Source organism: Mandrillus leucophaeus, unplaced genomic scaffold, assembly GCF_000951045.1.
Source record: "Mandrillus leucophaeus isolate KB7577 unplaced genomic scaffold, Mleu.le_1.0 Scaffold4, whole genome shotgun sequence".
Taxonomy (NCBI): domain Eukaryota; kingdom Metazoa; phylum Chordata; class Mammalia; order Primates; family Cercopithecidae; genus Mandrillus; species Mandrillus leucophaeus.
The window spans coordinates 1,091,329-1,118,410 of record NW_012104253.1 but is presented as its reverse complement, the minus strand read 5'-3'; the positions used below and the strand labels follow the sequence as shown (position 1 = coordinate 1,118,410).

General features: G+C 42.3%; 1 protein-coding gene across 2 annotated transcripts in view; it reads left to right on the top strand.

Annotated features, from left to right (window-relative positions):
• Window positions 1-1,454: 1,454 nt before the first annotated feature.
• The window catches only part of TRAF3 (TNF receptor-associated factor 3), a 76,937-nt gene continuing 51,309 nt past the window's right edge, over window positions 1,455-27,082 (top strand). The window contains exon 1 of one of the 2 annotated variants that reach the window (XM_011991587.1): window positions 1,455-1,595. The gene's annotated coding sequence lies outside the window, so the exon portion shown is untranslated. The remainder of the gene's footprint in view (window positions 1,596-27,082) is intronic. The other variant, XM_011991588.1, reaches the window with a different exon arrangement.

The following is a 27,082-nucleotide window of genomic DNA, read 5'->3' as shown; positions in this document are numbered from 1 at the left end:
CATTAATCTGGATGGAACTTTTCATCTTAAAAAATCTCAACCACTGGCTGTAGATGATGAATTCTAATCTCCTTAGTTCTTAATTTTGCCTTTAGAAGAGCATTTTCAGATGCGTGGAGCTCTGTGCTTATCCGTGGGGTGAGCTGGGTGCTACCTCCAGCTGCTGCTCTTCGTTTATCTTAGAGGGAGGCCAAGAGTCAGAGCTGAGATTTATTTTGCAATGAATTAGTGGCCCCAAACGGTATTAAATGCATTATGGGTGGTAATTTATATGTCCAATGCCAAGAAATATAATGTTGGGGTTACCATGGCAACTGCTTGCATTCTGAGAAGCTCGTGAATGGGTTCTGAACCTTCTGGCGTTGGAAGTGAGCTTTTCCAGCTGAGAGCCTGCATTCGTGATTAGTGTAAATAAATTCAGCTTTCCGTATGAAGCACATCCTTTCTCTTAGCTTACCAGAGTAGTCCATTGAGCTCAGTTCTTTCTCTAGTGACATCTGCCTTGGTCTCTTGGTTCCTGGCAACAGACTATGGCTGAGACATAGTTTTCAACTTCAGGCTGAGGAACTAGCGCGCGTGTGTCTGTGTGTGTGTGTGTGTGTGTGTGTGTGTGTGTTGGCCTACTACCTCAGTCCGTGGGCTGTGTAGAATGGGACTGGCTCATCCGTGCCTCCTGAGAGCTGGCAATGCATGATGTCTCCAAAAGCACAGTTGCAGCCGCATGTGCTGGTGGGCCCCGGCACAGCTTTCTATCCATCTGAAGGGCTTGTTTCCAGTAACATTTGCTAGGACTCTTCCTGGGAGGCAGCCCTGCCTGTTTCCAGGATATCATGGGGATTGGTTTTGGGGAGGGAGGCCCAAGTTAGAAAGACCCATGTTTTAAATGTCAAGCTTGTGAAAATAATAAATGAGGGCCTATTGTCTTCATTGCCGAAGGTCTGTTTGCTGTTTGTTAGAACTATATGTAGCATAGGCCAGGGATGGTGGCTCACGCCTGTAATCCCAGCACTTTGGGAGACGAAGGCAGGAGGATCGCCTGAGCCCAGGAATCTAAGACCAGCCTGGGCAAAATAGCGAGACCTCATCTCTACAGAAAGATAAAATAAAATAAATAAATAGATGAAGAAAACTAGTTTCCCTTGTGCATTTAAAACAATGTTGACATGATTGCCAGGGACTGAAATGTCTCTGTGATTTCAGGGGCCTGAGGTCGGAAGGTCGGAGCCTGGTGGTTGCTGCCAAGGCGGCAGCTCCTAGAGGGCCTGGCCAGACAGTGGGAGAATTTTTCATGCTCTGTAGAATTCATTCTATTTGTTAATAAACATTGAGATTATAGAATTTAAATGATGAACTTGAGGATAGACTGGCCTTCAGGCACACAGTGGGCATGTTGCTGTGGCTCACCTGTAGGCCTCAGTTAAGAAGCTTTGTCTAATCCAGTCCCTTTATTTTACAGATGAGGAAAATGAGGCCCAAAGAAGTGATGCCACTTGGTTAAGGTCCCAGTGCAGGTCAGAATCAGATCTAGGATCAGAAATCTGGCTCCTGGCTCCTGGCTCTCTACTCTTCTAAGGATCGCTGTCCTGACAGAAGAGGTTTGCTCTCAGTTAATTGTTGTTCGTTCTTTTGCTTTCCTTTTGTCAGAAAGAGGCCTGTAATAACAACGGGCATCTAATGTAGACTCTGTAATTTTAGAATTTTAAAAATTCTTGTCTTCCCTTCCTCTGGTTATTTATAGAATTTCTACTCAATGTGCTGGAGTCACCCACAGGAGGGGCAAAGGGCGTGACCTCTGCCCTTAATGCTGTGTGCTGTGATGGGAGATGGGTGCATAGCCGAACCTACAAACTGGAATGTTGAGATGAATTCTGGCTTGACACCTACGTTTCTGCTGGTCGGTGGTATTCTGTGTTCTCGCAGAGAAGCTGCAGTGCCCAGCAGTTACCCAGGGGTGAATCTCAGTCACCACCTATTAAATCAAGGTCATGATACTGTATTTACTAAGGCAGGACAACATTGTAATTTAGGCTCAACTTACAAGTTGCAACTTATTACAAGTAATAAGAGGTTCGGCTTACAAGGGTTGAAATACAGATTGATTTTTTTAGCCAGATTCCATTGAACCCTGGTTTTTAATTTTCCGATCTTGAAAGAAGACTGAGATTTTACTGTATAACTCACTCAGGGTGATATTGTGTTTTCCTAAGTGTTCTCAGTGATATCTCCCATCTCCCTATTCTTCTCACATGGGACTTTGACAGAGAGGTGCGCCTGGACTGGGTGTGTGGCCTCCCTCACCCAGCAGTATGGCACAATGGTGCTATATGACTTCTGAGTTACGTCCTTAAAAGGGTGCAGTTTTTGCCTGGATGTTCTTTTTGGGGTACTTGTTTGCCATCCATATGGTGAGGAAACCCATCTCGCCCACACAGGAGGACCACACAGTGAGTAGGGCATTGACATAACAAGATGACTTCTGTTTTCTGAGTAACTTCCACCACAGTGGTGAAACTGTGTCCCCAAGCTCAGCAGGCAGAGGTAAAACATTTTTCAAAGAAAAGGATAAGATAGGCTCCCAGTTTACCACATGGTGAAGAGAGGCCTCTGGCTCTTCCAAACTGATGCTGATAGAGCGTGGAGTGCTGGGACTTCGGTCAGGCCAGGTCCTGCCACCTCACTGTCCAGCTCTCCCGAGTGCTCCTGGCCTGCCCTGCTCTCTGCCCAGTGCTGCCTGCTGCCCTTACATGGGGTAACCTTCTGTCTCCCAGCCCCAGCCATGGGTCCCATTGCCCAGAATGCAAGAGCCTTTCTTGGCTTAGAACTTTAACTCAAAACCATCTGTTCTTAGAGGGTTTGTTTTCTTTTTTTTGGCCTGGGATTTTGAGAATATCTAACAGTGCTGGGCAGTTTTATCATTCATCATCATGGGTAGTTTGTTTTATTACAACTTGCAGCTTCATATCTTAAAACAAATTCATTTCTTGCTTTCAGATTTGCTTATCTGAAAGTTTTGTTAATAATAGTAACTTAGCACAAAGCTTCTAATATATGAGTTGATGAAAAGCCTCTCCTGTATCACCTTTAATAAGGATAATTTTGAAGTGTAATTTAATGCCCGGAAGCCAATTGGTACTGAGATTTAATTTTGTACTTGGAAAAGAAGTATGAGAAGAAAAGTGTCCTTTTTTCCTTAAATTTTTTTTTCTTAGTTGACATATAAAATTGTGTATATATTTATCATGTAGAACATGATATTTTGAAGTATATATATTATGGAATGGTTAAGTCTAGCAAATTAGCAAGTGTAAAGATAAACTCACAGTTATCCTTTTTTGTGGTGAGAATACTTTATATCGATTTTCTTTTTTTTAAACATAAAATCTTTCAGCAAAGACATCTACTTTCTCAGCATTTTTCAAGAAGAAAAGTATCTTTTTAACAAATACGTTTTCTAAGCCCTGCTGGTCTGCAACCCACTCCATTCAGTTAATATTTATCAAGCACTGACCAGGCGCAGTGGCTCCCAGCACTTCGGGAGGCCGAGGCAGGTGGATCACCTGAGGTTAGGAGTTCGAGACCAGCCTGGTCAACATGGCAAAACCCCGTCTCTACTAAAAATACAAATATGAGCCGGGCATGGTGGCGGGCCCCTGTAATCCCAGCTACTGTGGAGTCCGAGGCGGCAGAATTGCTTGAACCTGGGAGGTGGAGGTTGCAGTGAGCCAAGATTGTGCCATTGCATTCCAGCCTGGGCAACAAGAGTGAAACTCCTTCTCCCCACCAAAAAAACATATATTTATCAAGCACTACCTACACATACACCCATTCTCTGTCTCTCTCTCACACACACACACTAATAGACATAGCAGTAATATATATTAAGCATGAATACAGCAAGAAGTTTGGTATCCCAGAATTAGAACGGGGCTTTTTTCCTATATAATCTACAAAATGAGATGTTGAATTGATATTTAATACTAAGCTACTTCTTAAGCATTTAATTTTTCTTACTGCATTATGTTTCTAATTTTAAAACCTGAGAATTATGGAAAATAGGTAATTTCTACTTATCTTTCAAATTATAGATTAAATGTCCTCTCCTGGCGTGGGGGAGGTCCCCATATTCACATAAATGGGTGTGACCTCCATGTGCACTGCGCACTTCCCTTTGGTACTTTTCGTCTCACACACATGTATGTACACCCTGCACAGACACATGCCCTCTTATTGCTGGTGTTGTGTCTTCTTGCCTGTGGACTGTCAGCTCTGTGAAGGGGAGGTTTCTGTCTTTCTCGTCCCTCTCCCTTCTGTGGCACTCAGTACCTGTTGGGTGAATGAATGAATACTAGACACAGACGCTTTCCTTGACGGTGGTTGGATGATCTAACCTTTCCTTATAGTACTTTTTCAGATGTTTTCAAATTCAAGAAATCTTTTTTCTATCACTAAGTTACTACTTTTCCAAATTATTGAATACTTCTATTTTCTTCTGCCTTTAAGGAGTAGGAAACAACTAAGAACAGATGATGTCTCATGTTCTGAATGGATCCTTCCTTCCTTTGCTCTTCTCTCGAGTTCTTTCTCATGCAAGTGAACACCCATATTGTGAGGGGTAACAAATTTAAATGAGTATAGAGATGACTGAGGAGAATGAGGTAGTTTGGAAAAACTAGAAAAACCTGCCTGAGTGCTTTTGATATTTTAATTTATACGCAATTCTTTTACGTTTCATTTTTCTCAAGATAAATGCCAGACTGTGGAAAGGGTGCTGTCATTTAAAAATATTTGGGCATGTGGCCGGGTGCAGTAGCTCACGCTTGTAATCCCAGCACTTTGGGAGGCTGAGGCGGGTGGATCACGAGGTCAGGAGTTCGAGACTAGCCTGGCCAACACTGTGAAACCCCGTCTCTACTAAAAATATAAAAATTAGCTGGTCATAGTGGCACCTGTAATCCCAGCTACTCAGGAGGCTGAGGCAGGAGAATGACTTGAACCCAGGAGGTAGAGGTTGCATGGAGCCAAGATTGCACCACTGCATTCCAGCCTGGGCAACAAAGCTAGACTCTGTCTCAGGGGTGAAAAAAAGAGAATATTTGGGCGTGCATACTGCCAAAGGCGATTTACAGACTCAGTGCTATTCCTAGCAGATTACTGAGGACCTTCTTCACAGAACTAGGAAAACACTGCTTTAAAACTCATATGGAACCAAAAAAACCCAAATAGCCAAGGCAGTCATAAGCAAAAGAACAAAACTGGAGGCATTCTGTTACGCAACTTCAGACTATACTACACGACTATAGCAACCTAATAGCATGGTACTGGTACAAAAGCAGACACCAGTGGAACAAAAGAGAGAGCCCAGAAATAAGGCTGCACACCTACAACCATCTCATCTTCGACAAAGCTGACAAAAGCAATGGGGAAAGGACTCCCTATTCAATCAGTGGTGCTGGGACGACTGGCTAGCCACATGCAAAAGATTGAAACTGGACCGCTTCCCTACACCATGTACAAAAATCAACTTAAGATGGATTAAAGACTGAAATGTAAAACTCAAAACTATAAAAACCCTGGAAGACAACCTAGGCGGTACCATTCTGGACATAGGAACTGACAAAGATTTCATGAAGAAAACACCAAAAGCAATTGCAACAAAAGCAAAAAAATGACAAATGGGATCTAATTAAACTTAAGAGCTTATACAGCAAAAGAAACTATCAGCAGAGTAAACGTACATCCTACAGCATGGGAGAAAATATTTGTAAATTATGCATCTATAAGGAACTTAAGAAACTTAAGAACTACAAGAAAAAAAAAACTCATTAAAAAGCGGGCAAAGGACACGCACAGATGCTTTTCAAAAGAAGACGCACATGCAGCCAACGAGCATATGAAAAACAGCCCAAATCACTGACCATTAGAGAAATACAAATCAAAACCACAGTGAGATAGCATCTCATACCAGTCAGAATAACTATTATTAAAAAGTCAAAAATAAGATGCTAGTGAGGTTGTGGAGTAAAGGGAATGCTAATACACGTTGGTGGAGTGTAAACTAGTTGAGCCACTGCGGAAAGCAATCTGGTGATTCCTCAGAGAGCTAAAAATAGAACTACCATTCAACCCAGCAGTCCCATTACTGGTTATATTATTCAAAGGAATATAAATTGTTCTACCATAAAGATATGTACACATGTATGTTCATTGCAGCACTATTCACAATAGCAAAGACATGGAATCCACCAAAATGCCTATCAGTGGCAGATTGGAGAAATAAAATTTGGTACATTTATATCACAGAGTACGATGTAACCGTAAGGAAGAATGAGATCCTTCTGTCTTTTGCAAGAACATGGTTGGGAGCTGGAGGCCATTATCATCAGCAAACTAATGCAGGAACAGAAAACCAAGTACTGAATGTTCTCACTTATAAGAGGGAGCTAAGTGATGAGAACACATGGACACAAAGAAGGGAACAACAGACAGTGGGGCCTACTTGAGGGTGGAGGTTGGGAGGAGGGAGAGGATCAGAAAAAATAACCACTGGGTTCTAGGCTTCGTACCTGGGTTACAAAATAATCCGTACATCAAACCCTGGCGATGGGTTTACCTGTATAACAAACCTGCACATGCACTTCCGAACCTAAAAAAAGTTAAAAAAATAATCTGGGCACGAAGACTCATGCCTGGAACACTAGCATGTTGGGGGGAGGATCGCTTGAGGCCAGGAGTTTGAGGATACACTGAGCTGTGATCGTGCCTCTGCACTCCATCATGGGTGACAGAACAAGACCCTGTCTCTAAAATATATACATGATATATACATTTGGTGGGTGATGGTCCCAACTGACCATCTGGGGCAGAGCCAGTGCCATGTGTAAGGTGTACTGCCTGCACACAGCACAGGAGGCTGGGGCTGGCCAGGGCCTGTGCACCTGCTCCCTCTGTGCCTGGCTTGTGGATGCCCCTGACTCGCTGAGTCTTTTCTGAAGTTGTTTAGCAGCACTGCCACTGCTCTAACCTATATTTAAAGATTTTTTTTTTCATAATTTTCTGGCAGAAAATTTTATTAGTGTAGCCATTTTATTTGTATAATGATTGTTGAGAATAGAATATTGTATGTTCAAGATATTGATTAATTTTTGGAGAAACCTAAGAGATTTGATGTTACATAACAGATCTCTATTTAAATTCATAGTGTAAACTGCAGTGAATCATTACTGTATTAGGCAAAAGCCAACATTGCAGAATATAGTTTATTTGAAAGGTCGCTTAGATGAAAATTCCAGGGTGATTGGGAAATGTTTTACACTTTTGTATATGTGATCATTGGATGCTACTCAGGAAAAGTTTGTACTAGTGTGTCTAGCAATTGTAGCAAGGTGGGGTAGGTGGCCACATTTGATTATGAAGTAAATTTATTCTAGAGAGTTTATGTAGCATGAAGAATATTAAAATCAAAGAAGTGTTACACTACACATCTTAAACTTTTAACATGACTCTTATCTAGCTGTAAAAATATGACATTTTGTGTTTTAGGAATAAAGTAAGTATGCAGTGGTAATGAATGATCATGATTTCAGGTGAGTAAGACGTTAGGGAAACCTGTCACAGTTCCACAAGCAAAAATGAAAAAAATCTCACTGAAGTATATTGCTGCAAATGGCTTGTTTTCCCCAAGAATAGCTTTAACTGACTGAGTAGCACAGCATAGTCATTCCATTCTCCCCTTGCTGTTTCCTCCTCCTCAGCCAGATGCATTTGGATGATCCTGTTCAAAAGTAAGCTAAATAATTCTTCTCAATTTTCATATTAGAGTAGCTAGAAATTAACTAATTTTTGTGGGTTTTTTTTTTTTTTTTTTTAAATGAAGGTCTTGTTCTGTTGCCCAGGCTGGACTGCAGTGGTACAATGATAGCTCGCTGCAGCCTCAACCTCCTGGACTTCAGCCATCCTCCTGCCTCAGCCTCCCGAGTAGCCGGGACCACAGGTGCACGCCACCACACCTGGCTAATGTTCACATTTTTTATAGACATAGGGTCTCACTGTGTTGCCCAGGCTGCTCTTGAACTCCTGGCCTCAAGTGATCCTTCCACTTTGACCTCCCAAAGTGCTGGTATTACAGATGTGAGCCACCGTGCCTGGCCTCCAAACAATAATTTAAATGATGTGATAAAGTTTATTTTAGCCTAGCCGAGATCTTAAAATCTTTTTTGAAGTCAGGAACTAGCCTTATTTGGTTCAGCTCCCTGGTGCTGCCTGGTGCATCAGTTTATGAATGTCCTATATTAGTCCTAAGGGAGTAAACAAACTCTGGCTATGTCAGTGCTGAAATTCAAAACAATAAAAAAAGATACTTGGTTTTAAAATGGGGTGGATGCATCTATTGGGCTTTATTGATATTTTGGAAATTCTGAGATGCGTATTTTGCCTCTTGCTAAGGAATTAGATAATGGCGCAGGGTTTGAATTGACAGGTGTCAAAGCCAGCAAAAATACTGTGGTCAAATTGCTGGGTCTTTGAGACCTGGGTTTTAGTCCTGTTAGCTCTGACTTTGGGCAAATTGATCGATGTAATTGTTCTAGTTACTCAACAATCCAGACCCTGGCCAGCAGAGTTGGAGCATTAAATGATCTTTCTAAAATAATTTGAGTGTACAAATGGCAAATCTGATTTAACAGCGTAACTGTTGATTCTTACGGCACAAGTCAGTGAGCCTGCCTTTGTTGAGGCAGTCGCAGTGTGATAACAGACATAGAAGTTAAGAACACTGACTCGAGGTAGACCACTCTGCCGCTTAGTAATGTATCATGTTGTGAAGCTGCTGAATCTTCGTATTCTAGTTTCCTTATCTCTGTAACAGGCAAATTTGTAGTTGTGAGGAATAAATTAATAACTCCAAGAAGTAAATTAATAACTAAGACTAATATGTGTCAAATACATACTATGTGACCAGCACCATTGTAAGTGCTGAGGATACAATCCTGAACAAGACACATTGCTGTCTTCAGAAAGCTCACAGATAGGAGAGAGAGAAGGAAGCAAGGCGAGTACAGGCTTGTAAGTGTTGTGATGGGTGTCCTTATAGGACCAGGATTTCAGGAGGTAAGGTCAATTTCCCTGGCAAGGGAGAGTTAGAGAAAAGATGCTTGCAGGAGTTTAATTCAACAAACAAGTGGTACCTGCTGGGTGTGCCTGCTATCCTGCTAGGCATTGAGACAACTGGATAAATTTAGCATGATCCCTGCTATAAAGGAGCTTAAAGTTTAGTGGAAAACCATAAGTCTAGTGATAAATAGTAGTTGTCAAGATACTTGAATGGAGTCTTGCAGATGAAGTGTTTGACAGACAGTGGAAGAACAAAAACCCAGAAGGAGACAGTCGTTGTGGCTGGAGCAGAGTTTGCAAGTCCACTCCTGGTGGGGAAGGGGATGCTGAGCCAGCAGGGTAGGGTCGACTCACACCCAGAGGCTGTCTCAGAAGCAGCAGATGCCAAGGGAAGTGTGTACTGGAACGGGTATGTTGTGAATTTGATGGCGTCTGATCGTTAACATTGAATTCCTTGAGTTCTAGACAATTTCTTCATGATAATTACCCCTTTAAATTTCATAATCTTCATTCCCCCGCTAAATTTAATACCATAACATTTTTTATTTTAAAAACACCTTTTTTGTCAGTACTTTTGAAAACATTTTCCTGCACCAGTGCCTTCTGTGAAATGAACACTGTAGAGAATCTGTGGAAATTGGCTCATGGTTGAAGCTTTCACTGTCATATGGATGAGTCCTTTTGCTTGCCCAGTGCCCTCCTGGCACATTGATGAGGTAGGATTGTGAGTTAGGAACGCCTACAAAATGAGCAGGCTAATTTCAAAAGGATGCTAATCCTGCAAAACCAAGAGAGAAGCTTATTGGTTGGTTTGCCTTTTTTTTTTTTTTTTTTTTTTGAAACAGTCTCACTCTGTCACCCAGACTGAAGTGCAGTGGTGTGATCTCCGCTCACTGCAACCTCCGCCTCCTGGGCTCAAGCGATTCTGCTGCCTCAGCCTCCCGAGTAGCTGGGACTACAGGCGCACACTACCACTTCTGGCTAATTTTTTGTATTTTTAGTAGAGACGGGGTTTCGCCATGTGGGCCTGACTGGTCTCAAACTCCTGATCTCAAGTGATCCGCCCATCTTGGCCTCCCAAAGTGCTGGAATTACAGGCAGGAGCCACCGTGCCCAGCCATTATTTGCTTTTAGTTGAACTTGTGTGTTTGGAGACCGAGCACTTACTTTCACCAGGCAAGAAATTGACTTGGCAGCAGTTGCTGCAGGTGGCTGTTTTTGGTCTACTTCATACTGTCAGTGTGTCGCCAGATACTATATAATTACTCAGTTATTTTGCAGTCACAACATCTTTGTGTGTCTGTATTTATTTAGTAATTAGAAGAAAGCTTTTATGTTCTCATAGTATCTTCATGCGTACAGAGTGCTTTTGTTTACTTATATCCATTTGATACACACCTAATGATTGCCTCTAATGGGTATATGTGGGAACATGCACATTCCTTCCTGTTAGTTCCTAATAGTGAGAAGTAATTAGAGCATAATGTTTCACATTGAAGTCATCTCTTTTTCAAAGACGTCTCTGAGAATGAAAACATTCAGTTTGGCAGTTGTGATAAACTCTTATAGTGATAAGGTATTAGTCTAATTCTACTTAGTAAGAAAGTTATTCCTGGAGACTTCTATTTCCACCACGATGGAATTAGAGGTGATTTACACCCCCCAGGACTACAGTAAGGCAAGTGAGGTGTTTGCCTCAGTGCAGAATTTAAAGGGACACCCAAAATCTCAGTAATCAAGATTATTAATATTTTAATGCAGTACTTTAAAAAAATCAAATTTGATACAAAAAAAATCCATGATGAAAAACAAAATTATTTTTTATTTTTTAAGGCAGGGTCTTGCTCTGTTGCCCAGGCTGGAGTGCAATGGAGCAATCATAGCTCACTACAGCTATGGTAGTACAGCTAGGAGGGCTCAAGTGATCCTCCCACCTCAGCCTCCTAGTAGCTGAGACTACAGGCACATGCCACCACATCTGGATAATTTTTTAGTTTTTTGTAGAGTGGTATCTCACTATGTTGCCCAGATTGATCTCAAACTCTGGGCTCAAGCAGTCCTCCCGTCTTAGCATCCCAAAGTGCTGAGATTTTTGGAGTCAGCCACCACGCCTGGTCCAAACCCCAAATTTTAAAGACAGGATCAGTATTAATGATTTTTTCTTTTTGTCTCAAGTTCCAATATGGCTTGGCATGACACCATTATTGATACTGTATATAAAATTGTGGTATTTTGTACCCCCTGGATTTTTTCACTAATTTTGATTTTATCTCTATTACTGAGTTTTTTGGGCACTCGATTAAAAATTTGTGCCTAAGGCAAGTATCACACTTGCGTCGCCCTAGTCCCAAATTGACTTCTGTCTTAAACAACTTGAAAACCAGACAAACTATATGAAGTAATAGTTTTCATGCATTTGACAGAAGGCTGGTTAGGACCGTGTTCCTTGAAATAAGGGGAACAAATGAAACAAGCCCTGCAGTATTCTAGCTCATACCCCACAGCACGAGACTCAGTATATTCCAGCTCATACCCCACAGCACGAGACTCAGTATATTCCAGATCATACCCCACAGCACGAGGCTCAGTATATTTCAGCTTATACCCCACAGCACGAGGCTCAGTATATTCCAGATCATACCCCACAGCACGAGGCTCAGTATATTCCAGCTCATACCCCACAGCACGAGACTGCACTGTTTTTCTATAAAGGGCTGTATAGTAGCCGTTTTAGGTTTTGTGGGCCAGATGCTGTTAATGTCACAACTACTCTGCTATGCTCTGTGCCTGCTTTCATCCGAAGTATGTAAGTGAATGGATGTGGACGTATTCCAGTAAAACTTTACTGACACAAATAGCCTTAGTTTGTCTGGTGAGGCAGTTTCCATGTTTCAGGGCAGGAAGAAAGAAGTCAGACAGAACCCACTGGCTTCACTAAAGTGATGAAACAGCAGAAATTGGGGAGGACAAGACAGTGAGAATTTGTGGAGGAAAACACAGGAGAGGAGGGAGCAGGTTAGAGAGAGAGCTCCAGAGATCTGCAGAAGCACCGCCTTGAGGCGTTGGCTGCGTCCTGGTCTGCACATGCCTTTGAGGAAGCACCTCAAGGCTGGGAGCAGAACCGCCAAAAAGGAGAAGGCCAAGCACTTCTGGGACATCAGTTGCACAGGACTGGGAATAGTTTGTGTTCCCACCACCTAGGTGGTAGGGTATAAGATAGATCCTTTGAAGGGTTGCCTTTTCATCTTTGTTAGAGTGGATTCAGAGCAGCTTTTTCATCTGTGGAGTCAGGATGATTCCTCAGAAGGGCTGCCTTAGCAGTAGGGCTGAATTATCCATAGACCAATAGGCTGCTCCTGACTTGCCCTGACTGATTACAGATAACTTGATTACATTCTCAGAACAAAGCCTCGACTATATTTAAAAAGGATGTAATAAAAGTAGCACCCAAAAATATAAAAAGAAATTGTGTCTAGCATCTAATAAATAATTACGAGGTATACAGAGAAGCAAGGAAATGTGATATTAACCAGGAAGAAAATCAAGAGAAACCCCAGAATGACAAGGGATGACAGTCATTAAAATAACTTATAAATATGTTGCACACTCAAGAATGTAGAGAAAAACATAAGCATAATGAGTGAAATGAAAGATTCAGAAAAGACTGAAATAAAACTTCCAGAGATGAAAATACAATATGTAAAATACATAAAATGCCAGGCACGGTAACTGATGCCTATAATCCTAACTCTTTGGGAGGCTGAGGTGGGCAGATCATTTGAGGTCTGGAGTTGAAGAGTAGCCTGGCCGACATAGCGAAACCTTATCTCTACTGAAAATACAAAAGTTAGCTGGGCGTGATAGGGGGCACCTGTAATCTCAGTTACTCAGGAGACTGAGGCAGGAGGATCACTTGAACCCAGGAGGTGGAGGTTGTAGTGAGCCAAGATCACACCCCTGCACTCCAGCCTGGCGACAGAGCAAGACTCTGTCTCAAAATAAATAAATAAAATAAATTTATATAGAGTAAAATGATACATATACACACATATCTAATGCAGTGGAGGGATCACAACAGGTTATTACTACAGAAAAAAAGAGTTCGAGAGCCTGAAGACGTAGCAGTAGAAGCTTTCCAAAGCACAGCACAGAGCATCGAGACTACACGAGATCACAGAGCATCAGCAGCCTGTGGGACAAAGTCAACTGATTTAAGATATGTATAACTTAGCTCCAGAAGGAGAAGAGGAGGGAATGGAAAACATATTTGGAGAAATAATGGCTGGAAATCTTCCAAATTTGATGAAAACTGCAAACTATGAAGCTCAAAAACTCCAAACAGAGCAAATATAAGGAAATCCAAGGTACCTCATAATCAGATTGCCAAAAAACCAGTGATCAGGATCAAAAGCTTTTAAAGCAGCCAGAAGAAAAGGCACATTACAGAGGAACAAAGTTACTAGTAACAGTGATTCCTGGTCACATCTTGTGTGAACTAGAAGACAACAGAGCGACATTTTCAAAGTACTGAAAGAAAAAAACCTGTTAGCTTAGAGTTCTGTATCCAGCAAAAATGTCTTTCAAAAATGAAGGATAAATTTTTATTTATTTCAAAAGTAAAGAAATTTCTAGGCCAGACATGGTGGCTCACCCCTGTAATCCCAGCACTTTGGGAGGCCGAGGCGGGCGAATCACTTGAGGTCGGGAGTTTGAGACCAGCTTGGCCAACATGGTGAAACCTCATCTCTACTAAAAATACAAAAATTAGCTGGGTGTGACGGCAGGTGCCTGTAGTCCCAGCTACTTCGGAGGGCGAGGCAGGAGAATCACTTGAACCCAGGAGGCAGAGGTTGCAGTGAGCTGAGATCATGCCACTGCACTCCAGCCTGGGTGACAGAGTGAGACTCCATCTCAAAAAAAACCCCAAAAACAAAAATACATTTTTAGGCCAACAGACATGAGAATTTATCGCCAGCAGAATGGCACTAAAGGAATATTAAAGGAAATTCAGATAGAAAGAAAATAATGTTTGATGGGAAAATTTTTATTTATATATATTTTGGAGACAGGGTCTCACTCTAGTGCCCAGGCTGGAGTGCAGTGGGTGTGATCTCGGCTCACTGCAACCTCTGTCTCCCAGGCTCAAGCAGTCCTCCTGCCTCAGCCTCCCGAGTAGCTGGGACTACAAGCATGTGCCACCATGCCCGGCTAATTCTTGTATTTTTTGTAGAAACGGAGTCTCACTATGTTCCCCAGGCTGGTCTCGAACTCCTAATTTCAAGCAATCCACCCACCTCAGCCTCCCAAAGTGCTGGGATTACAGGCATGCCACTGCACTCAGGCTTAAATAGTCAGTTTCCATCATGGGCCAGGCATGGTGTCTCCCACCTGTAATCCCAGCACTTTGGGTAGGAGGAGAGGGCAGGTCGCTTGAGCTCGGGAATTTGAGACTACAGTGAGCTATGATCACACCACTGTACTCCAGCCTGGGTGACGGAGTGAGACTTTGTGTTCTAAAAGGAAAAAAAAAAAAGGTAAAATTGACAAAGCTCCAGTGAAACTGAGCCCGGCTAATTTTTTTGTGTTTTTAGTAGAGATGGGGTTTCACCGTGTTAGCCAGGATGGTCTCGATCTCCTGACCTCGTGATCCACCCACCTTGGCTTCCCAAAGTGCTGGGATTACAGGTATGAGCCACCGCGCCCGGCCACAAAATGTTTTGAATTTGCTGGGTGTGGTGGCACATGCTTGTAATCCCAGCTACTTGGGAGGCTGAGGTGGGAGGATCTCATGAGCCCAGGAGTTTGAAGGCTGTAGTGAGCCATGATCGTGCACTCTAGCCTGGGTGACAGAGGTAGACCCTGTCTCAAAAAAAAAAAAAAAAAAAAAAAAAAAAAAATCTTAGAATACTTTTATACCACTGTTCAGTTAGCAGGAATTAAAAAGTCTGGTAATTGTTGAAAAAGTTAAGCAACAGAAACTCTCTTATACCCTTCTGATGGGAGTGCACATTACAGCTGCTTTGGGAAATAGTTTGGGTTTAGTGTATAAGCTAGCAATCATACTTCTAGATATGTACACCAGAGAAATACATGCCTAAAGTGCTTGAGATAGCTGTACCAGAAAAGTCTTAGTAGTGTTTGTATTTGCTCCAAAGCAGAGACCACCCTAGGGGATGAGAATGGATAACTAAATTATGGCATATTTACTGAGTAGAATATTACACAGCAATGAAAATAAACTACAGACACAGCAACAACAAAAAAGGCAAAGAAAAAAGCAAGACAAGAATATATGTAGTATGATTTTGTTATTTTCATCTGCTTCTGGTATTTATATAAATTATGTTTGGTAGGGCTGCACACCTAGATGATAAATCTCTAAAGAAAAGTTAGGAAATGATAAATCTCAAAAGGCACAGTAGCTCATGCCTGTAATTCCAGCACTTTGGGAGGCTGAGGTGGGAGGATCACTTGCGCCCAGGAATTCCAGACCAGTCTAGGCAACATAGGGAGATCCAGCCTCTAAAAAAAAAAAAAATTATCCGGGCATGATGGCATCCTCCTGTGGTCCCAGCTACTTGGGAGGCTAAGATGTGAGAATTGCTTGAGTCCGGGAGGTCAAGGCTGCTGTGAGTTGTGATTGCACAGCTGCACTCCAGCCTAGGTGACAGAGCAAGATCCTACCTCAACAAATCAAACAGTCATTTTGTTAAGTTAGTACTTACTTATGTATGTAGTGGAAGGGGTTTGGGCTCAGATAGAGGCACCCAGGCTTTCTGGAGTTCTAGCAATGCTCCATCCCTTGGTGGTAGTTGGACTGGTATTTATGTAATAGCTTCATGAAACGGTATACATGTGTTTCCTATACTTTTCTATAAGTAAGTAATACCTCATGGTAAAAGCAATTTTAAAATAATCAGATTTTATAATGCACATTCCGTTCAAAAAACGTGGAAAATCCCCAAAGCACATGCACATACAGTAGTTAATCATGTTTTATCTTAAATTTCTTCATATTATAGAAATTTACCATTTGAAATTTCATTTTTATTTATTTGAAATGGAGTCTCGCTCTGTCGCCCAGGTTGGGGTGCAGTGGCATGCATGATCTTGGCTCACTGCAGCCTCCGCCTCCCAGAATCAGACTATTCTCCTGCCTCAGCCTCCCAAGTAGCTGGGATTACAGGTGTGTGCCACCACGCCTGGCTAATTTTTGTGTTTTTGGTAGAGATGGGGTTTTACCATATTGGCCGGTCTGGTCTCAAACTCCTGACTTCAGGCGGTCTACCCTCCTCCACCTCCCAAAGTGCTGGGATTACAACATGAGCCACTGCGCCTCGCCTTGAAATTAAATTTTTAAAAGTTGTAAATTTTTCCAGATGAGAATTGACCAACTATTATTATTTTCTAGGTAAGGGACTCCGCTACAGTAATTAAAGAAGGATAAGGTTGGCGTTGCTTTGCTCCTTTTTTAATTGAAGTCCTTCCTTCCTGATCAAGCTTCCATATATCTCCTTAAAGCATATGACACACAGGTATGCCACTAAAAAGTTTTAATTTGTGTAGATTTCTTTCTTCAGCTGTTACTTTTTCATCTTGCATAAAAATGAAGTAATTAAATTGTAAAACATCCTGAACATATTCATTTTTGGCTTTAGCAGTTTCATTCTTCAGCAGATGTATTTGACTTTCTACATACATGGCACTTTGTTTTGGTTTGTGTCTGACCTTATTTTTCTTTTTTTTTCAAACCAGTATTAAACTGAAAATAATAGACATCGTACCTCATGGTCCAGGAATGAGTGAATAAGTTAGAAAACCAAGAATAGTGGCCTGCACTTCTTTATCCAAGGCCTACTTTCTGAAATCTTTCAGCCCTACCCTTCCCTAGAAGGTGCCCCACTGCAGGGAAGGCACAGGCAGCCTCAGGATGTGACCTGCCTCATGGAATATTGCATTTTTTGATACAAGAACTATTTGCTCCTTAACCATCTTTCTCTAGGAGTTTGAAAGAAAATAAAATACTCTGTGTTTCAGTCTCTAACTTGTGATTGAGTGGCTGAGGTGGGAGAATCTCTTGAGCCCAAGAGTTTGATACCAGTCTGGGCAACACAGTGAGACCCTGTCTAAAAAAATAAAATAACTAACTGGGTGTGGTGGTGAGTGCCTGTAGTCCCAGCTACATGGGAGGCTGAGGCAGGCGGATCACTTGAGCCTAGGAGTTCCAGGCTGCAGTGAGCTGGGATCATGCCACTGCCATCCAGGCTGGCCGTAGACCAAGACCCTGTCCTTTTAAATAATAATAAATCTTTCATATGTTAGAATGTTAAAAATAAGTATAAGAAGTTGGAAAGTTTGCATCCAAAGTGAGATTTAATACATAACTATTTTTGATAAGTTGAAAAGTGTCAAGAAAATTGCTGTTTAAATTTCATTTATAATCATGATGTCATCATAGTACCATTCAATTTTCTCCAGTAGTCTGTTGTATTTTTAGTTTGTTTGAAGCAGGGTCCAAATAATTGCAGTTAGCTGATATGTCTGTTAAGTCTCTTAATCAATAGAGTACTTTTCCCCATCCCTTTTTTCCTTGCATTTTATTTGTTGGAAAATCCAGGCTGATTGTTCAGTCGTCAGAAGTTCCCCCATTCTAGCCTTTGCTGTTTCTGCTGGACATGTTCTTCTGCTTCTGGGTGGATATAGAGGCTTGATCACTTTCTGGCTCAGCCTTTCAGCACAGGTACTTCAGAGTTGCGTGGTGCCCTCACCAGGAGGCACACATCTGCACAGATGTGAGATCCAGTGTTGTTGATTCTTTTTTTCTTTTTGTCTTTTTTATTTAAAAGACATGTTGCCCAGGCTGGTTTTGAACTCCTGGCCTCAAGCAATCCTCCCACCTCCGTCTCCCAGAGTATGCTGCAAGCTTGAGCCACAGCGCCTGGCAGATCCAGTGTTTCTTGAAATCTCATGTTTTATTCTAACGATTGAAACATAATCTGCATCTCAGTATGGCCATGTTTTATGCTTTTCACTTCTTCAAATACAGTTGACACTCCAGGAAGATGAACCTTATCACACTTGCAACTTCTACCCCTTTTACAGCCCCAGGGCTCCAGCCCCGTGTGGCAAGTGTGGCCTAGGGGAAGCCTCCATCTGGAGAAGTGCTGCCTGCACTGGGTCGCATGTCGAGTGGACTGAGCCCTTGGCTCCTTTCCCTGCTTCCTGTCCAGATGGCAGGACTCTGGTCCTGGGCCAAAAGAGGCACAGTGTCTTTGCATATAGTAAGGGTTGAATGAATACCTTTTAAAACTCCTGACTCTTCTGAACCAAGGGATACTGACAGTGCTGGGCCCCAAATGACTATTGTTTTCTCGAAGGGTTTAAGACCATGTCTTATACTGTGGTTTAATCAGGTTCTTTCCTAGGAGTCTGCCTGAGTCACTTGGTCTGTGTGTCTCTCCCTCCCTGTCCTAAGGGAGCTTTTCATGTGTGACTGTGATCTGCCTGTCTGTCTGGTAAGGATCCAGCCTCTGGTTACTTGCCCAGGGTGCTGACTGTGGGCCCTCTCCCGCGGTGGAACATTTGGCATCAGGTATCAGGAACAGAGTCAGTATGCTGAAATGTTTGCATGAATGTGGATTTTCAGAAAGCTTTCTTATCAGCAGGGCACACCTGTCTGTTCATGATCTTTGCCCTTCTCCCTTTATTGGCATCACTTGGACGATATCTTTAATTGCCCTGCTGGGCTTGATGTTGAACTGCTTTTCTCCATGTGTGTCATGTTTAGTGCTTTCTTGTGGCAAGAGCCTTTTGCTTTGTGTATCTGATGCTTCCCTTTTGTGGTTTTCCCCGGGCTTTCCAGCTCTTGGAGCACCCTTTTGTCAGCAGATGTACTTTTGTTTCCAGTTTTTAAATTCTAATTACAGTGTAGCTCAACTAAAATCATGGAACTAGGGAACATAAAACAAATCATTAGAGTAATGGAGGCCTAGAAGAAAGTGAAAGGAATCCAGTCCACCTCTTTGCTGTACTAGGTATCGATATGCCTCAGCTGTGAGTGAGGGCCTTCCTGAGTAGCTGACTAGAAACTAAACTTTTATGAAAGAATTTTCTTAAATAATTAGAGGTGCCTTTCATTTAGTTAATAACAAGACCTCAAAATACAGTATATTTTCGTCTAAAACTGTAGCAAACAGTAAGTAAAGTAATAGAGTAAAAATTCTGCTTAAAGAAGACTGCGGAATAAAAGTTTCAGGCCAAGTGCAGTGGCTCACACCTGTAATCCCAGCACTTTGGGAGGCCGAGATGGGCGAATCACTTGAGGTCAGGAGTTCGATACCAGCCTGGCCAACATGGTGAAACCCCCGTCTTTACTAAAAACACAAATAGCTGGGTGTGGTGGCACGCGCCTGTAATCCCAGCTACTCAGGAGACTGAGGCAGGAGAATCGCTTTAACCTGGGAAGCGTAGATTGCATTGAACCAAGATGGCGCCACTGCACTCCTGCCTGGGCGATAAGAGTGAGACTCTGTCTAAAAAAAAAGAAAGTTACGGAGCTCAGAGTGCCAGATTCTGCGCTCCTGGTAGTTTCTGGTGTTGCCCTTCCTTAGCTCCTCAGAGTGCACTGGCATAGGTGCCATTTTTTAATCACACAATTCCCTTCATTGTAATTTTCTTAGCGCTGTCTTTGCTTAGTGGGTCTGTGGTTGCCATTCAGCAGTACATTTCTCTCTGTGTGGAAGCAAACATCTTCTCAAACCTGATGCTCGGTGAGGATAGGCAGTGGGCTGTTAAATAGGCAGTGGCCTCGGATTCCCAGCATGTGTATGACCGCTGTGCTAACCAGAGGTGCGTGTGTCCAGCATCTGAGCATTGGAACCTGCAAGCTGCTCCCCCAAATCAGGATGCCAAACGTTCATTGGCAAGTTACTCAAAGTTGCCTCAAATATCTTTAATGCATTTAACTGAATTTACATAATTTTTCTTTATCAGCACATAATTATTATAAATATTGTAGAATTGCCATTAACTTATGATTGTCATATCTAAATTTTAGGATAAAAATAGAATTTAACTATTTTTATGCCCATATATAAGCAAGTGAAGTAAAGGTATTTATGTTTAAATCAAGACCTCTAATCAGAGGTTTTCGCAATCCTTCCAAATATGCAATCTCACTTATTTCTTGCCACTTCTGGTGATAGGCCTGTGTGTGGAACACACAGGGGATTCCTGCCTGTCCACAGCTCAGTGTGAACAGACCAGATATGGTCATAGATTAGAAATTACCATCACAGGCCTCGAGGGTGGTTCATGTCCATAATCCTAGAACTTTAACAGGCTGAGGCAGGAGGATTGCTTGAGCCCAGGAATTCGAGACCAGCCTGGGCCACATTGGTGAGACCTACCTGGGTAACATGGCGAGGCCCTGTCTCTACAAAAAATGGAAAAGTTAGCTGGGTGTGGTGGTGCATGCCTGTAGTCCCAGCTAGTTGGGAGGCTGAGGCAGGAGGATCACTTCAGCCTGGAAGTTCAAGGCTGCAGTGAGCCGTGTTCACACCACCACACTCCAGCCTGGGTGACAGCAAGAAAAGGAAGAAAATAAAAGAAATTACCTCAAAAGAAAAAAAAAGAAAATAAATTACCCTTACAGACATTTTATTTTTATTTTTATTTTTTTTAGAGACAAGGGCTCTCGGTTGGTCAGGCTAGACTCAACCTCCAGGGCTCAAGTGATCCTCCCGCCTCAGCCTTCTGAGCAGGCACTACAGGCACATGCTGCCATGCCCGGCAACCACCACAGATAATTTAGAAAAAATTAGCCTTTTAGTTTTAGGAGCTTTCTTTTACAGTGATATTTAGTTTGGGGCCTTTGAACTTGGATTTTGCTTTCGGAGCTGTACCTGTAGGTATTGTTGTTCCGGCCTGCGAACGAGACGTGACCAACTCCAGTGCTGGCTGCTTTCTGTCCTCACCATCAGTCAGTGTGGTCTGTGTGTGAGGTTGCAGTTGTCCTCTTGGCCGCTTATTTCTCTTTAATTCTCTGCATGTAATTTAAAACATTATCCCCTGAAACTTTGTTTTACATTGACTTCTAATATCTTTACTCCTCCTTCCTTTTAATTTTCCTATTAAGATACTTATTTAATTTTCCTATTAAGATACTTAGGAGTTTATGAAATTCTTTGGATCTACATGTGGATAAACAGAATTGTGTCATATAAGGTTCAATATGCTAGCTGTTTAAAAAAATTTGAAAGCAATTTTTTTTTTTTTTTTTTTTAGAGACAGAATCTTGCCCTGTCACCCAGGCTGGAGTGCAGTGGCATGATCGTAGCTCACTGTAACCTTGAACTCCTGGGCTGAAGCAGTTCTCCCGCCTCAGCCTCTTGAGTAGCTAGGACTCACAGGCATGTGTCACCATGCTTGGCTAATTTTTATTTTATTTTATTTTATTTTTTATTTTTATTATTATTATTTTTTTGAGACAGAGTCTCACGCTGTCGCCCAGGCTGGAGTGCAGCGAGCGGCGCAATCTCGGCTTACTGCAACCTCCACCTCCCAGGTTCAAACGATTCTCATGTTCTCCTGCCTCAGCTTCCTGAGTAGCTGGGACTACAGGCGCACACCACCATATCCGGCTAATTTTTGTATTTTTAGTAGAGACAGGGTTTTGCCATGGTGGCCAGGCTGGTCTTGAACTCCTGACCTCAGACGATCCTCCTGCCTCACCTGCCAAAGTGCTGGGATTACAGGCGTGAGCCATTGCACCTGGCCTTTCGTTTTTTTAGAGACTGAGTCTTGCTATGTTGCCGAGGCTGACCTCAAACTCCTGGTGCTTCAAGCAGTCCTCTTGCCTTGACCTCCAAAGTGTTGGGATTACAGGTGTGAGCTACGGTGTCCTGCCTGCTAGCCATTTTTTTATGTTGGTGGTGGTGGTAAGGAGTGGCTACCAGGCTGTGCAGGATTCAGGAATCTGGATGTTCCCCCCACCACCGTTTTTTACCCCACACAAAAAATTTTAAACACTTTCTAATTGAGATAAAATTTACAAAACATAAAATTCACCATTTAAACCACTTAAAGTACACAATCCAGTGGTTTTGTGTATATTCAGAATGTCATGGCCAGGCGTGATGGCTCACGCCTGTAATCCCAGCACTTCAGGAGGCCGAGGTGGGCAGATCATGTGAGGTCAAGAGTTCGAGACCAGCCTTGCCAACATGGTGAAACCCTGTCTCTACTAAAAATGCAAAAAAATTAGCCAGGCATGGTGGCACACGCCTGTAACCCCAGCCACTTGGGAGGCTGAGGCAGCAGAATTGCTTGAGCCTGAGAGGCGGAGGTTGCAGTGAGCCGAGATTGCACCATTGCACTCTAGCCTGGGCAACAGAGACAAGACTCCGTCTCGGGAAAAAAAAGAAAAAAAAAAAAAAGAATGTTATGCAACGATCACTACTATCTAATTTCAGAATATTTCATCACCCCAAAAAGAAACCCCATACCACTAAGCAGGCACTCTCCATTCTTCCCTTGCCCCAGCCTCTGGCAACCACTAATCTACTTTCTGTATCTATGAATTTGCCTATTCTGGACATTTCATGTAATAGAAATCATACAATATGTGGCCTTTTGTTTCTGACTTCTATAACTTACGTAATGTTTTTAGGGTCCATCCATGTTGTAGCATATGTAGTACCTCATTTTTTTTTGTGCCTGAGTAAGAGTTCATTGTATGGATAGACCACATTTTGTTTATCCATTTACCAGCTGACCATTTGGGCTGTTTCTGCTTTTTTTTCACTGTTATGAATACTGCTGCTGTGAACGTTTGTGAACAAGTTTTTGCGTGAACATACTGGTTCTCTTGCTATATACATAGAAATGGAATTGTTGGGTCATATGGTAATTCTGTGTGTAACTTTTGGAGGAACTGCCAGATTGTTTCCACATGGGCTGCACCATTTTACATTCCTGTCAACAATATGTGAAGATTCCTATTTCTCCATATCCTTGTTGACACTTGTGATTTTCTGTTTTTAAAATTTTAGCCATCCAAGTGACTAAGTGGTTATAGTAGGTTTTAGTTTTGGTTTTCAGAGAGTCTTCTTTTATGTCACCCAGGCTGCAGTGCAGTAGTGCAAACTTGGCTCACTGCAGCCTCAACCTCCTGGGCTCAAGTGATTCCCACCTCAGCCCCCCAAATAGCTGGGGCTACAGGTGTGCACCACCACACCCAGCTAATTTTTGTATTTTTTGTAGAGATGGGTTTTTTACTCTGTTGCCCAGGCATATCTTGAACTACTGGCTGCAAGTGATCTGCCCACCTCAGCCTTCCTAAGTGCTGGGATTATAGCTGTGAGCCGCCGCACCTGGCTGTTTCATTTTTGTTTTTGTTTTTGTTTTTAAACAGTGTTTTAAATTGTGGTGAGATACACATAACATTAGTCATTAAAAAGTGAATGATTGAGTGGCGTTTTGTACATTGACAGTGTTGTGCACCATGATCTCTATCTGGTTCCAACATATTTTTTTTCATTCCCAAAAGGAAACCCCATACCCACAAGCAGTGAGTCCCCGTTATCCCTCCTTTCAGCCACTGGTAACTACTAGTCTGCTTTCTGTCTTTGTGGATTTCCCTATTCTGTATGTTTCATGTAAATGAAATCATGTAGTGTGTGCCCTTTGCGTCTGACTTATTCACTTAGCATGTTTTCAGGGTTCATCCATGTTGTAGCATGAATCAGAACTTCATTCCTTTTTAAGGCTGAATGATATTCACTGTCTGGATAGATTACATTTTGTTTATTCATGTATTGATGGACATTTTGGTGGTTTCTACCTTTTTGGTTATTGTGAATGGTACTGCTGTGAACATACGTGTACATGTGTTTCTTTGAGTACCTTTTTTCAGTTCTTTTGAGCATATACCTACGAGTGGAATTGCTGGCTCATATGGTAATGTTTTAATTTTTTGAGAAACTGCCAGCCTCTTTTCCTTAGTGGCTGAACCATTTTGTGTTTCCACCAGCAGTATATGAGGGTTTCAGTTTTTCCACATCCTCACTAACACTTGTTATTTTCCTTTTCTAAAAAATTATAGGCCAGGCTCAGTGGCTTACACCTGTAATCCCAGCAATTTGGGAGGCCAAGGCGGGCAGATCACCTGAGCTCAGGAGTTTGAGACCACCCTGGGCAACATGGTGAAACCCCGTCTGTACTAAAATACAAAAAATTAGCTGGGCATGGTGGCACGAGCCTGTACTTCCAGCTGTTGGGGAGGCTGAGGCACAAAAATCACTTGAGCCTGAGAGGTGGAAGTTGCAATGAGCCGAGATCATGCCACTGCACTCCAACTTGGGCTACAGAATGAGACTTTATCTAAAAAAAAAAAAAGGGGCCAGGTATGTTGGCTCATGCCTGTAATTCCAACACTTTGGGAGGCCAAGGTGGGAGGATCACTTGAGTCCAGGAGTTTGAGACCAACCTGGGCAATATAGTGACACCCTGTCTCTACAGAAAATAAAATAATTAGTTGGGCATGGTTGTGCACACCTGTATTCCCAAGTATTCTGGAGGCTGAGTTGGGAGGATTGCCTGGGCCCAGGAGTTCAAGGCTACAGCGAGCCATGTTCACACCACGGCACTCCATCCAGCCTGGGCAACAGAGTAAAACCCTGTCTCAAAAAAAAAAAAAAAAAAAAAAAATTATAGCCATCCTAGTGGGTGTGAAGTGGGAACTCATTGTGGTTTTGATTTGTATTGTCTTTCTTTCTTTCTTTCTTTCTTTTTTTTTAAGTGAAAGCAAGTTTTTTAAGAAAGCAAAGGAATAAAGAATGGCTATTCCATAGGCAGAGCCCATGCCGCTCAGCTGCTTATACTTACTGTTACTTCTTGATTGTATGCTAGACAAGGGGTGGATTATTCATGAGTTTTATGGGAAAGGGGTGGGCAGTATCTGGAACTGAGGGTTTCTTGCCTTTGTAGACCATACAGGGCAACTTCCTGACGTTGCCATGGTATCTGGAAACCGTCATGGTGCTGATGGAAGTGTCTTTTAGCATGCTGATGCATTATAATTAGGGTATAATGAACAGTAAGGACAACCAGAGGTCACTTTCATCGCCATCTTGGTTTTGGTCAGCTTCTTTACTGCAGCCTGTTTTATCATCAGGGTCTTTATGACCTGTATCTTGTGCTGACCTCCTATCTCATCCTGTGACTTAGAATGCCTGACCTCCTGGGAATGTAGTCCAGTATGCCTCAGCCTTATTTTACTCACCCCCTATTCAAGATGGAGTTTCTCTGGTTCAGACGCCTCTGACATGTTTCCCCCTTCTCTTTTACAGGGGAACCCTTAATCCTAAGAGTTGTAGAGGGACAAAGATCCATCTTCTGTAACTTCTTCAGGCTGAATAAGGGCAAAGATATTACTGCCTAACTATGAGGGTCTCTTGTACTCAGAGTAGAGAAGAGCTCAGTCAGAAAGCATCAGTATGGTGAGGGCCATTCATAACTCTTGAGTTCCAACAAAAGGTGGTATCTGGAAGATTAATGAGTGTTCAGTTTAAGAAAACATTCAGTAAACTTATCCTGCATTCCTACACAAAGAGTACAACAGCAATATAGGCCACAACAGTAAAGTAGAATAACTAAAATTATCCTGAGTAAACTAAATAAGACTTTCCATGAACTGGGCAGTTGTTGAAACCAAGCTGATATGGGGTCACCAGCTGATTCCAGTATGTGCCCAGAATTAGAATATTGATCCAGATTTTTACATTACCCATCTCTCTTGTTTCTTGGGAGCAGCAGCCAGAGATCACTGGTTGGTTCACAGGAGTAAGCAGGGTTAGCCTAAGTTGCAGAAAAAAACTTAAAAACAACTGATGAGGCTAGAATCTAGTAACAGGTGTACCATAGTTCCTGAAACATAATTTATTTTCTCTCTCCGGTCTCCCATTTTTACTGAAGACAAATCATGGTACGACTGATTTGTTTTATTATACTTGGCCTGATTATTTGTATAAAGTGCAGCAAGAACAATTATTTTTCACATAGGGTTTTAAAAATTGACTTTGATGGAACTTCATTCCATAAAAGGAACCTCAGGTAAGACTTTTTTTAAAGCCAAGTCCAGCCGTGGGTTTGTACCCTCAAATAACCTGTGAGTTGGGAAATGCCTCTCCTCTTGAGGTCCCAAGATGACGTGGGGCTCCTGGGCCTGTCAGAAAGTGACACTCTTTATTTCACAGGTCAGGAACCCTGCACAGGAACTGTGTAGACAAGGTATGAGGCCAGTTTTCCCAAGGGGCTTATATTGGCTCTGTAAGTCAAGTTTGAGTCCTTAAAAGAAAGCACACCATTCCCATCAAAGCCTTGGTAAAATAACCAATTTCTCTAATTGTGTCCTGTTGCAAAAGAAAACAGATTCTTACTGCACTTGTTCAAATAACTATATTGCCGTAAGTTAATACTCACGAATAGTTTCCAAATTCTGGAGAAAGCAGGTAGAGAAAAACAAATATGCTCCAAGTTTTGTTCACAGGAATATATTTTACTCAGTTGTCAAAAGCTGTAAGTAGCTCAGAAGTTTTCTTGGTTCTGAAAAACAAAAATGATCAGCAACGTTTTAAGCAAAAAGTCAAAAATTACTTCAGTCTTTTGTTCAGTCCATGCAGTTAACTCCTGTTCCACTTGATATTCATAATCATTTCAGCTCTCCATGAGAGAGTCCTGAAAGAACCTCTTTTTTTTTTTTTTTTTTTTGAGACGGAGTCTTGCTGTGTCGCCCAGGCTAGCATGCAATGGTGTGATCTTGGCTCACTGCAACCTCTGCCTCCCAAGTTTAAGCGATTCTCCTGCCTCAGCCTCCTGAGTAGCTGGGATTACAGGTGCGTGCCACCACACCTGGCTAATTTTTGTATTTTTTTAGCAGAGATGGGGTTTCACCACATTGGTCACGCTGGTCTCA